This window comes from Cryptomeria japonica, chromosome 3 (genome assembly GCF_030272615.1).
Source record: "Cryptomeria japonica chromosome 3, Sugi_1.0, whole genome shotgun sequence".
Classification (NCBI taxonomy): domain Eukaryota; kingdom Viridiplantae; phylum Streptophyta; class Pinopsida; order Cupressales; family Cupressaceae; genus Cryptomeria; species Cryptomeria japonica.
In genome coordinates this window covers 911,999,063-912,013,164 of record NC_081407.1, presented here as the reverse complement: position 1 = coordinate 912,013,164, position 14,102 = coordinate 911,999,063, and positions in this window count along the sequence as shown.

Genomic DNA, 14,102 nt, shown 5'->3' with positions numbered 1-14,102 from the left:
TTTTCTAGGTGATCCATATTAGGGAGGAGAATAGGAATAGTCTAGTTGTGTTTTGCTAGTTCCACTCACCCTTGTGCATGTGTGCAATTTATGTTTGGTTTCAGGTGTTAAGCATCATGTATAAGAGTTTGTTTTCTCTAGTTTTGAGCATGCAACAACTTGTGTTAAGACATGAAATGAAAATGTAAATGTGTGTTTGGTATTGGGAATATCTCGTGTAAGAGTTTGTTTGCTCTAGTTTCAAGAATGTGTAACCTCATGTAAGACAAATATATGCCTAGTTTCGAGGACATCTTGTGCAAGAGTTCCTTTTCTTTGGTTTCAAGAATGTGCAGGTCGTCTAAGACATATATAAATGTTGCATATGGTTGCGATCATGAAGCATATCGTGTAAGATTTTTTTTCTCTAGTTTCAAGAATTAACACCCCATTTGAGACATGCAAAAATATAGTATGTAAAAAGGGCGATATGTATGCCCCCCCCTTAAGATGTCAACATAGACCTATGTTGATGTCTTAAGGAATCTATAAACAAGGATACACACCTTCAACACCACGAATATATCCTTTTAGGAAATGATGTTCATAAATCCAACATAAAGAGACAATACTCTTACAAGCAAAGATAAGATAGTTGAAAAAGAGATATCTTGCAACAATTGTAAAGGGATCCTTGGAGAAGAATATATCTTTTCTCAAAAGACATCTACCTCCAAGAGGAGTTCTTGAAAAATCATAACATCTTCTACCAAGAGAAAGGAAGGAGAACAAGAATGCCTACCTTATTCCTATTGCTAGGTAGAAGGGATTCTTGAGGAAGGATGACACACTTTTGACCCAATGTGAGGGGTAAGTTTATAATAGATATACATTTCCAAGTGAAAAAGAGGTTGTAGTTGAGGATACACACATCTTGCATAAGAGAGAATCCTTGAGTAAACAACAACTTCACACAAGGAATGCCATCAAATCAAAATCAAACACCACTCAATAAAGGATAAGTGGGTCCTTATAAAGGATAGGAATGATCAATGCCCCCAAGTGTAAGGACAATGAGATAACTTACACAACCTTTAAGGAGGGATTATACATAAGAAAATGTACAATGTACTCACATGAAGGAGTATTCCATGCAAGAAAAGACATCAAAATATGTAAAATGCAACTCTAAAGAAGAGTTAATCTTCAAAGAGAGAAGGAAAGAGTTAGATGAAGGATCACAAACTCCGCTAAGGAGATATTATTCATAAAAGGCGTACAATTCCATGCAAGAAAGGACATCAAAGTATGAAAAAATTAAACCCCTAAAGGGAAAAGTGAAACTTTAGATAGAGAGAAGGAATAGGATAATATTCTTGCCCCCCAAGCATAGAGGCAAGAATGAATTATGTTGTTGCCCTGAGATATTTGTAATTGAAAAAACATCACCTCTTATGACAGAGATCCCCCAATGAAGTTAACTACTAGTATCATAGGGTGAGGAGCAACACAAAGGGTGAATGGAGTGTCAAGGCACTACCTCTTCACCAAGGAAGAGTGTAAGATCAGTTGTAAGAGCTATACGGGCCCTATCATATAGTTCTTGGATAAATGTTTTAAATGCTTTACATTTTCCAAGAGAATGACAGAAACAACGATGAAAAAGACAATGTTCATTACCTTCCTTATGCTTATTGCACTAAATCTGAAAGGAAAAACAACATTTTTTATTATACTTCAATCTCCAAAAGATCCTAGTAGCTAATTTATCTTGGTCATCAATAGGTTTGGTCTTGTCTCTTGTAATGTAGGACAAGTGTTCTTAGAAGAAGATGTATTGTCATCTATGATTTTAATAGTTCCATTATCAACTATTTCTTGCATACTTTTTTGAAAATCCAGACAATCATTAGCATGTCGGTCATGAATTTGATGATATGAACAAAAAGGAGTATTTGAGGAAGAAGCACCTTTAGATGGACAATAGGTTCCATGTCTTGCAAGATACTCCTTAAAGTTTTGAATTCTCAGGAGATCATCCATAGGTGAATCATGATAATGTCCTAGCCCTTTCGTGCTAGTTTGTGTAGGAGGGTTTATAGGGACTCTAATTCCTTGTTCAAATTTTCCAAGTCCTTGTCCTCTAAAACCTTATTTTGATATTATGTTGCAGCCACTCCTATAAGAGATTTTTAATTGAGAAGAAGGGGAATATTATAATGAAACTCTTTAAAATTTGCAGTGTAAGTGTATTTAGAAGGAACAAAGGGAAAAGTAGATGAAGAAGGAACATCTTGTGTAGGGAGGTTCTCCTTGAACTATAATCATGCATATCCTCCTTGCTGGGTTCGGAAGGAAGATCCATATCATCTACGGCCTCATCTTTACTCAATGTTATGTGGGGAGATAGATAATGAAGGAAATGCATAACATCATCTTCTTTGCAAATTTTTTGATGGTTAAGATAGGCTCTTGGATAATATGAGGAATCTAGAGAGATGGAAACACAAATATTTTGACCTTGCCCCCCTTGCGCTAGGATTTGTGTATGAGAAGAAGATGGTGTCATGTTTCTCTTCAATGCTTTCTCTCCATCAGAGAGATCATTGATAGGAGTATTGGTTTTTTTCCATTCATATTAGATACCCTAGGAGAGGTACAGGTATTAGAATTTTCATTAGCATCTCTAGGATTAGGATCTACAAAAGATTTTATGTGATCTACATATGTAATGCATTTTCCTAAAAATATTATTATAACACAACGTGCATCATGGATAAAAGCTTTGAGATTTAATTGATTAATAGCAAGTAATTTAGAAATTCTAAAAATGCAATATGCCAAAGTGGTATGAATGAAAAGAAGATGTGTGAAATGAAAGAAACCATTATCCAACACATGATTATGATAAATATAAGTGAAAATAAATGTAATAATATGTGAAATAGAAAATAAATCAAATCTATTAAGTGTCATTATGAATGTCTAAAATTAGATCTAAAAATAAAAGTTACAAATTATGCAACTCACAAATCAAATTAACCAAAATAAATTAAGGTTTTTATGAATTCAACCTCTAAATTTATGTAATTTGATTAAAAATAATATCTATGAATGCAAAATTCAAAATTAAATTCTCCCTAATCAGATTTGAGACAATTAATCCAAATTAGGCAACCCACAAGTTTAATTTTAGAATTATAAATTAAGGTTTGCATGAATTTAACCTCCAAATTTATGTAATTCGATTGAAAACTAAACTTGTAAATGTAAATTTGTATTTGAAAATGCATAAACAATTAGATCTGAGAACACAGAAAAGAAATAAGGGTGTAAGGAGTTGGGTTCACCAAAATGTAATATGGTGAAAATTAGGGTTTCTACCATTAAGTGTGATAAAACCACTAATTTTGCTTAATACACCATTACATTAAGGAGGAGAGGAATTTAATAGATCTAACATATCAAAGATTAAGATCCTGATCAAATTCCAAGCCTCTTGAATGGGGCTCTTTCCTCCTTTGAGATTGAATTGATTTGAATTGTTGAAGATGTTGAAATTAGGGTAAATGTGTGGATATTGAAGAGACAAGGCATAAACATTGAGCTAAAATCATCGCACGGAACCACAAACCTAGATTTGGTCAAAGGAATATGATTCGGATATGGTCCCCAAAATTTGGCCTAAATTGTCAGGACCGTGGTGGTGATCGCCATGGTCCTCCAAACTTTTCGTCATTGTAGCGTCCTAAAATTGTGACACTTGCAATTTCGACTGCATTTCGGTCTTCACGATGGCGACGCAACACGCAACCTGAATGGAGACCCCGAAACTTGCTCACGACACTGAAAACTGCATTTTTCAAGCACCCTGGCCTGAACCTCCTTGCACCCTGCTGTCCCGGGAGGTGGGACCAGAGCGCCCAGCGCCCTGGTCCCCTAGGACCATGGCGCCCAGCGCCCTGGTCCCTGGGTCCTATTTTGGGCCCGGTCTCTTTTGGACTTCGGGTCTTTATGTTTGCAAATTGGAAAATTATCTTTCCTGGTCGGCCTAAGGTCGGGAAAATCAGTCTATTAGCCCTAAATGACAAGTATATAAACTACATTTTTCTCTCTCATTTGGGATGAAGAGGATATGTGTACAAAGCGTGGAAACTATACTCAAGCATTCAAGCATTCAAACATTCAAGCATTCATTTCAAGTCTCCATTCAAGGCTAAGTGTTGCATTCAAGACAAGGATTCAACCATTGAAGAGGAGATCACTTACTACATACTACATACAACATACTACAACAACATACAACATCTATACCTTCGCACATAAGGATACAAACATCCTTAGAACAAGGTATTAGTACTTGTTTTACAGTCATTTACATTTACAGCACTTGCTCATTTCTTGGTTAATTCCAAAACCGAGGTTTGACCTAATGGCAAACCCCTAATCCCTAACCCCCCAATCGTCTTCGCTTTTCTGTGTGTAGGTTGCAGGTACGCGGCTGAAATTGAAGATCTGGAATCCTTGTGCAGAGACGAACAGATCCCCCTTCGTTTCGCGGATTTTTCGAAGGACCGTGGCGCCGGGCGCCATCGTCCTGACAACTTTTGCTCAAATTTGCAGGACAGCGCCGTATCGACATTTTACTGCTAATTCCAGGTCCGCAGCTTCATCCTATATCCCTATCTCAGTTTATAAGTGAATCTTTGTCACTTTCTATGCATTCCTAGCTTAATTCTTCTATGCACATTCTTTACAAAAGAGGGTAGCCTTGCTTTCTTAACCCTTGAAACACATTTAGCATCCAATCTTGCATTGTGTGGGATTGGATCTTGTGGGTTTCAACCCCTCTTTTGAATGTAAAGTCTCTCCCCTAAGTGAAAACCATCAACCCTAGTGTATCTCCCTTCTCTCTCCTTGGAGTTGGAAGAGGGGAGAGCAACTAGGGTTCGATCGCGATTTTCCGCTTTACAGTCATCCAAAAGGGAACCCGTTCATCTTTGTGAATCATGTCCTTCCTTTGAGACACAACTTTGTACATGTTCCTGCACATAGTGAAAAGGGGGTAAAATGGTTAGGAATAGGGGTTTTCCTAAGTCAAACCCCGATTTAAGAATTAACCTTGAATGAATAAATGCAAATACTGAAATAAATACTAGAAAGATATACCTCAGATCTGCAATTATTGATGATGATGCTTTATTCCTTGAATGTAATCACATATGTTGTATGAAATGGCATAAAAAATAAAAAAATAGACTGATCACATAAACATGCTTGCATATGAATGATTTAATTTTTCTCCATAATGGTTGAATGAAGAATATGCAACCTTGAAGATCTTTGAAAATGCTTGACGATGAATGCTTCATAGATGTAAGGAATTGATTGCTTGATTAGATTACTTGGAGACTTGGATTAAAATGAATTGATTAAACATCTTTATATAGGGGTATCTAGGTAAATTACCAATTAGGTTAACCTCCAACGATCATGTGGAGCCACAAAGATGTATTACCACTGAAGGGATATGACTCCTACCTCGATTCAAAATTGGGCCCCATTAAGAGGGACCATGGCGCGGGGCTCCATGGTCCTTCTAATAAAGGGACTAAAATGAAGCCTCGGGGAGAAGGGTACCCCATCAGGGAATCCATCAGTGGGTTTTCATGGCATTAGAATTGGATATTGGGCACAAAATGGACCTAGATAGGTGATAAGGACGAGACACACTAAAGTAGGGGCACAATCATGAGGTGCAATTGGCCAAATGGCAATTTATGATTATATAGTAGTCTTCTACCCTAGACTTAGTCCTATTGAGGCAACAAGAAAAGTTATTTTGGATCCTATCTAATTTGTAAATCATAATAAAATATCATATACACATGATAGGCCAAAAATTAGATTTGTTTGTATTCATATATCAACATATATTCATTGAATTCCTTATATCTCCTCTTTATCTTTTTTCTCTATATCTCTCTTTTATATCTTATCTATTCTGGTGAATAGATTTTTCAATCTACTTATATCTACAATAGGGGACGTGGCCCTTAGATGATATCCCTAAAGTATTTTCTATCTTCTGAAGCTCCTATTTTGGACCCTTGTTTTCAATTAGATATTACATATTTCTGGACAAATGTCTATATATTGTTTTTCTACCAACATCATCCCCTCTTCAAAACCTTTACTTGCCCTTGAGTCAAATTATTTGTGGAATTAAATCCTTGTATATAGTTTGGAGAGATTTGATGTTATCATCCCACTATTTCTTTGTAGTCTATAGCTAATTGATATGTATAAGAAATTGTACAAGTTGGTTTTTTGCTTCCATAAGTATATTTAAAATTTGCATGTTTTTGAGAAAAATTTGGGCATCTTGAATTATGTAGGTGATATGTGATAGTTCAAGGCTAACAAACTCCCTTAATTGCTTGAACTTCATTTAGGATCTATCCTTTTGCCCCTAGACCTATTTGTATTGATCATGCAGGTATACTATTGCTACTCTTTCTCTCCCATCGAGATATTTGAGGGTATCATATACTTTGTTTCTTGGAGGATTTTGACTTCCAATTGACCCATATGAGTGCATCATATATCTTTTTATTTGCAAAAGATATCCATATTTTCAACAATTTATACATAGATGTTGATTATGCCAAAAGTATAGATGATAGGAAAAGTATCTCTATCTACTGCAGAACCAAAATACATTGTAGCAGCATATTATTGTACTCAAGTTATGTCGGTGAAACAAACTCTTAAGGATATTAGAGTAATGCATGATGAAGCTATTCTTGGCATCATGTGTGATAACACTAGTGATATAAACATTTTAAAGAATCTGGTAAAGCATTCAAGAATTAAACATATTTCAATCCAGTACACCATTTCTTAAGAGAGAGGGTTGTAGAAAAGGGAGTCAAATTAGAGTATATCTCTATAAAAGAACAATTTGCAAACATTTTTACTACAACGCTAACAAATGATACTTTTGAGTATCTTAGGCTAGAATTAGGGATAATTTCCCCCCCTCTAACTAGATACATAAATAAGGTGCATCCATCTAGGGGGAGATTTAGAGCTTATCCTTTGTCTCTTGAATTGATGTTGTTGTTGCTCAAAGGGGAGCAATAAATTTAGTTTGGATATGATCTTGTACTATTGCAGGTTTCTTTGTCTTGTGTTTTATAATGCTATTGTACTAGTGTCAATGAATTATCTCTAGTGAAGTTATAAGTATGGAAAGTTTCAATATACAAGAAATAGTTTTTAGTGTATGCAGGAAACAATATTTAATGTTCCATTGGTAGAATGCTTTCCATTCCTCTGGATGGTAAAGATTATGTTCTATGTATGTTACATTGACTAGTTTTTATCTTTGAGGTTTGGAAAAGTTTGTTGCTCCTATTTTTTGACAATAAGGGTATTTGTCAAATTGGTTCAAAAAGTGCTCAATGGCCTCCATATATGGTGAATCTTATGTTGTGGTTTAGTGGACATTTTTATGTGGTTTGTGCAGTGTTTTAAGTTGAATTATTTGGTGGTGTTTTTGTTTTGCAGGTGATTTATTTTGGTTTGTGTTTGGTATATTCAGTTGTGTTATGGTTTTGTGTGTCTGGTTGGATTATCTTGTTTAGATCATAGTTTTTGGTCTAGATGTATTGGAGGATGAATTAGAATGTTGTTATGGGTCTCACCATGGTGTGTGGAGAGCCGCATTAGGTAATTTACATTGGAATATGTCTTTTGGCTGATTGATTGCTAAGTTTTATTGTTTATCTACACGTTACATTTGGTGGTGACTTTGGAGGATGTGTTAGCAAAAGGAGACCATTGTATTTAATTTGGAAGGATGTGTTGTGATATATTTGGGTCTCATCTTTCTCCTAGAGTGGACTACTTTGAGTATTTTTGTTTCAGGGTAGTTGATTTTGTGCAACATTGTTTATTTTGATTGTGGTTGACCCTCATTTAGGTTTTTTAATGATCTAACTTATATTAAAGGAGTGCAGATGTATGAGTTGTGTATGGGATAGAGTGAATTGATGAGAAGTTAATGTGAATGATATGCACGCATATTTGAGATAATAGATGTGCGAAATTTAGTTTGTGAAGAGCTTTGAAGGTGATATATTTAGTGAGACAGTGGTGGTTGTCAAAGATTTTTTCCATGATGTTGGTCACTTGACACAAATGTCCAAGGATAATTTCATGATTAGAAGATCCTTCTCATATCAGTTCTACCATTTCTTTTATAGCTAAATGATAGTGGGTCTTTTAGCAACACTTTATATATTGCCTTGAAGTAGTGTGCCTTAGTTGTGCAAGTAAATGTATCTTGCCCTAAGGTAGTGTGTCTTAGTCTTGCAATTCCATCAAGTGCATTTTGCTCCTTGGCAGTAAGCCTAAAACATTGTAATCATTTTATTTATATTGTGAGTTTGATTCTCACTGTGGTTTTTCCTTGTTTGGGTTTTCCATGTAAAGCTGGTGTTCATGTGTTGATGATTGATGTTTTTTCAGTATTGTTGTGGAAAGGTTAAATGTTTTTTATAATTGATCTATTTTGAATATTTGGACTAATTTACCCCCCTCTCAATCATGTCATGGGTTCAATAGATACATACATGCGCAAAGATTCTAAGATTCTCAACAAGAGCTTGTTACCAAATGGGTGTATTTTCAACAAGTGTTGAAGTAGGATATCTATTAATCAAATATTATGTAGTGTCTATAGCTTCAACCCTAAACTTCTATTCAAGTCCAACACCACTCAACATACTCCTATGCCTCTCCATCAATATTGTGTTCATCCTCTACGCATCCATTTTTTTGTTGAGTGTATGGACTAAGGACTCCCACTACTTGGACAATGTCTAACCTAGTACAAACCATGGCATACATCAAGCTGCCAACAACACTCACATATGGTACTCTAGACATGTCCTCCATCTCGATAGGAGATTTTGGACAATCCTCCACAAAAAGCTTCATCCCCTATAATACTAGAACAACTAACTTCCTGCAAGTCATCATGTTGAAACTTTTTAATACAGAGTTAACATACTTACTCTGGCTCATCCAAATAATTTTTCTAGCTCTATCTCTAATGATCTCAATCCAAATCATATATCTTATTATACCTATATCTTTCATCTCAATCTATGCTACTAACAGAGACTTCAAATTTGAAATCATTCTTTTACCATTCCTAATAAACATTATATCACCCACATACATGACTATGATAAGAATGTGATTATTTTTAAATTTATAATACACACAATGGTCATATTTAGATCTCATAAATCCCAAAGACAACACATAGGTGTCAAAGTTTTATTGCCACATTCTAGGAGATTGTTTCAAACCATACAAATATTTATTCAATTTACAAATAATATTCTCTATAGGATTTTCAATGAAGTGTTTTGGTTGTGACATGTAAGTTAACTCATCCAAATCATTGTGAAGGAACGTTGTATTCACATCCATCTTCTCAATTTCCAAGGCATAGGCTACTGAAAGTGATATCATGAATTGAATGGATGTCAACTTAGCTACATGAGAGAATATTTTACCATAATCAATTCCCTCCACTTAAGAATACCCCTTCACAACCGATCATGATTTATGCTTCCTAGCACTACCATCTAGACCCAATTTCTTCTTGAACACCCATTTACATCCATTAGGCTTTTGTTCTATAAGAGAAGATATCGAATCCCATGCAACATTCTTCTTCAATGTAGCCATTTCTTCATTCATGGCTTCCATCTAGGAATCTACATTATGCATACCCATAGCTTCTTTAACAATCGTAGGCTCATCAGTGTTAGCAATCAAAGTGAATATGCATATAGAATGCAACAAAGAATATCAAAAAGAAATTGGTGAGTAACTATATCTTTTAGGCTTCTACCTATCATGACTAGACCGCCTCAATTGCTAAGGTTGAGGTTCTTTCTCTTCTTTATATCTTTTAGAGTCTCTAGATCTCGCCTTATCATTGGGTACAACAAGAGTGTGTAGTTCATCTTTCATCAGAGTAGGTGGTACCTAAACTACCTTCTTTTTATGCTTTTCTTCCTTCTTTGACTACAAATCAATAATGGAAGGTTTTAACTCATGAAAGATCACACTTCTACTATAGAGAACCTTCTTTGCAACTAAATCCCAAAGCTTGCAACCTTTCACACCAACACCATAGTTGATGAAGATATATTTAACCACCTTGTTTTGCAATTTTGATCTTTTCTCACTTGACACATGTGCATATGCCTTAAAACCTAAGAATATAAGATATCTCAACGAGGGATTCTTACCAGACATGCCTCCATGGGTGCCTTTTCAACAAGTGCTGAAATAGGAGATCTATTAATCAAATAACATGCAGTGGCTATGACTTCAGCCCTGAACTTTCAGCGAAGCCCAATACCACTCAACATACTCCTAGCCCTCTCCATCAATGTTTTGTTCACCCTCTTTGCAACTCCATTTTTTTATGGGGTCTATGGAGTTGTCTTGTGTCTCTCAATCCCATGGTCCTTAAAAAACCTATCAAATTTTCCTAGACAAAACTCACCACCATTCTTAGTCCTCAAATACTTAATTTTCTACCAATCTAGTTATCAACCAAGCATTTAAATTCCTTAAACCAACTAAAAAATTTATATTTACTTCTAAGAAAGTAAACAAGCATCTTTCTACTATTGTCATCTATGTAAGAGACAAAATACACAAATCTAGATATCAAAGGAACATTAACAGGACCAAACACATTTGAATGAATAAAATCCAAAACCCTAGAAGACTTTTGAGAACTACAATAAAAAGAAACACAATATTGTTTACCATAAACATAGTGTTCACAAAAGTTGAACTCGAGATTTCGGTCATCAAGGCCTTCAAAAAGGTTCTTATTTTTCAAGGATCTAAGACCTTCTCACCAATGTAACCAAGTCTTTGGTGCCATAACATTGTCTTCTCAACTGGGAGCTTCGTCTCCAAAGTCTTTGTATCCTTAGGTACCTAGAAAGCACAACCATCAGATAGTGAGGATGAAGAATCCAAAGCCCTTTTCTTGTACTTCATAGAAGCACTATTATATTGAATCATGTATGCATCTAGCTTATACGGGTGCAATCCAAACACCCTTGGCAAGCACCGTAGATCCTCTTGTCATCTTACATCCACTACTTGATAAAACAATCTCGACACCACATCACTCAACTTGCTAACCGAAAGTATGTTTCGTTCCAAACTACGGATATGTAGGACACATCACTCTTCTTTAATTTTCTATCAAGGAAACAAATCCTGACTCTTCCATGACCAACAGCCTTCAAGTGAGAGTCATCACCCAGATACACAATCCCACCATTAAACTCTTCATACTTTGAAAACTATCCTCTATATGATGTCATGTGGAAAGAGTCACCTTAATCTATCAACTACATGTATTCTAATGCATATGTTGCCAAGGCTATGAAAAAAGCATCTACTTCATCTTGAGATGAATTTTCAAAGTCAGAATTGGAGAAATCCTTTTCACCTTTCTTTTTCTTCTCCTCCTTACACTCCTTTTTTGAAAAATGACCAAATTTGTTGCAATTCCAATATTTCACCTTGTAATATTTACTAAGAGACTTAGATCTCCCCAAAGACTTGGATTTATGCTTCATTTCCTTCTTCTTGCCTTTATCTGTCATTCTACCATGAGCAACTAGGGCCTCCTTATCCATCTCAAAATATTTTGTTTGCATATCTTTAAATAACAATGAAGCAACCACATCCTCCATCTTGAAAGTGGTTGTTGTTCTTCCAACAACCATAACAAGATGATCCCACGAGTTTGACAAAGACATAACACAAGCATGCATTTTTCTTGATCATCAATCTTTATATCGATAGAACCTAGTTGGGCAACTAACATGTTGAATGCATTCATGTGATCTACAATGAATCCCCCTCCCTCGATCCCTAGAGAATACAACTTCTTTCTCATGAATAAATTATTTGCCAAGGATTTCCCCTAATAAATATCACCAAACTTCTTCCAAAGCTCAATTGTAGTCTTCTCTTCATGGATATTCGGGAGCACAAAATCAACTAGAGAAAGTCTTATCAAACCCTTAATGTTTTGATTTGTAATGTATACATCTTGTGGTGTAGTTTTGGGTTTCATAAAAGAAACTACAACCTATAGATCTCTATCTATGAGCAATCTTTCTTTTTGGGTTTCCATAACTCAAAATTTCTGGTATTAAACATATCTAGCTCTATTATGATCGATGTGTTGATTATCTCAAAGCTGCAATAAGGTTATAAAATCTTCCTTTGCAAAACCCTCACTAAAACTAGATGAGCACCAAAAACCCTTCTACTCAATAACATTGGCCATGATTCGATACCTATTCAAAGGCAACAAAGTGTGGAATAATGCTTCCAAATGCTAAATCTAACAATAGAGATAATGTAAAGAAATAAATCTTATAAACCTTTAACTGCTACAAATAAACACATACAAATTTAGATTTAAACAAATAAAACCATAACACCGCATTTATGTGGGAAGACCCTTTCAAGAAAAAACCCACAATCCAAAATCCAAACTCATCAACAATAACCAAAAAATACAATACAATGCATAGAGTCAATGCTCTTTAGGAGTAATTACAACAACAAAGAACCTTACAGAAAACCCCAAAACAAAATAGATTCTTAGAAGGTATCAAACCTACTATACAAAATACACTAAAAAGCCGCATATTTATAGATCTCAACACAAGTAGAAAGCACCCATGGTTTCCAAAACTAACTTCCCAAAGAGGTGTGTGGTGTTGTAAACAAGTTGACATTTCCATGACATGTTGAACATAACAACTTCTAAAACTAGTAACTCATGACTTGTCCATAACGATCATCTTGCCATATGCAACACCCACCTTACACCACATGTCAAAATTGAACTCCACATAAATACCAATTACCAAATAATAACTCTTCATGAATCTTCCACCAAACTAGTTATTGCCATATTAAATAAAAGAAACAAGCATAGTTCCAACATAGCAAATTATGACACTAGTCCCCTAAAATTTAAGACTTCCAAAGTTGGTGAAAAATATAAAATAAATAATAAAAATCTTAAGACTCTAAGTTTGAGACACCTTAATCCCAACATTCTCCCACTTGTCAATGACTTTTTGAGAGTCAAAATTTTGTTAACTTCTTAAGGCCAGAAGACCCATAGATTTGACACACCATCTAAATTTCTCAGTGCTCATTGGCTTTGTCAATGCATTTGCAACATTCGCCAAAGTGTCAAATTTTTCCATCTTCCACCATATCACAAACAAAGTGGAACTATACATCAAAGTGTTTTGTTTTGGCATGGAAAGTAGGATTCTTCACTAAACAGATAACACTTTGGTTGTCACAATAGATAGTAATATTTCCTGCATCAAAACATAATATCTTAAGCCAAATGGCTTCCTTACAAGCACGAGTAGCTACCATGTACTCGTCTTCTATAGTGGACAAAGAGACTACAACTTTTTGCTTACTCATCTAACTTATAGCACCACCAAACATCATGAAAACATATCCACTAGTGGATCTTCTACTATCAATGTCAGCTACCCAATCCAAATCCACATATCCATGAATGCATATTGAATGTCGAGGTTTGGTAGGATAACCATGAAAACACAAGGAATACTTTGAAGTACCCCTCAAGTACCTGAACACTCTCTTAACTGCATCCTAATGTATCCTACTAGAATTAGCTATAAACCAACTAAGGACTCCCACTACCTGGGTAATGTCTAGCCTACTACTGACCATAGCATACATCAAGCTACCAAGAACACTCGCATAAGGTACTCTAGACATGTCCTCTATCTTAGTAGGAGATTTTGGACAATCCTCCACATAAAGCTTCATTCCCTGTAACACTAGAACATCTAACTACCTACAAGACATCATGTTGAATCTCTCCAACACAGAGTTATCATACTTACTCTAGATCACCCAAATCTTTTTGCTAGCTCTATCTCTAATGATCTCAATCCCACCTAGATATTTTATCTCAAACCGTGCTGCTAACT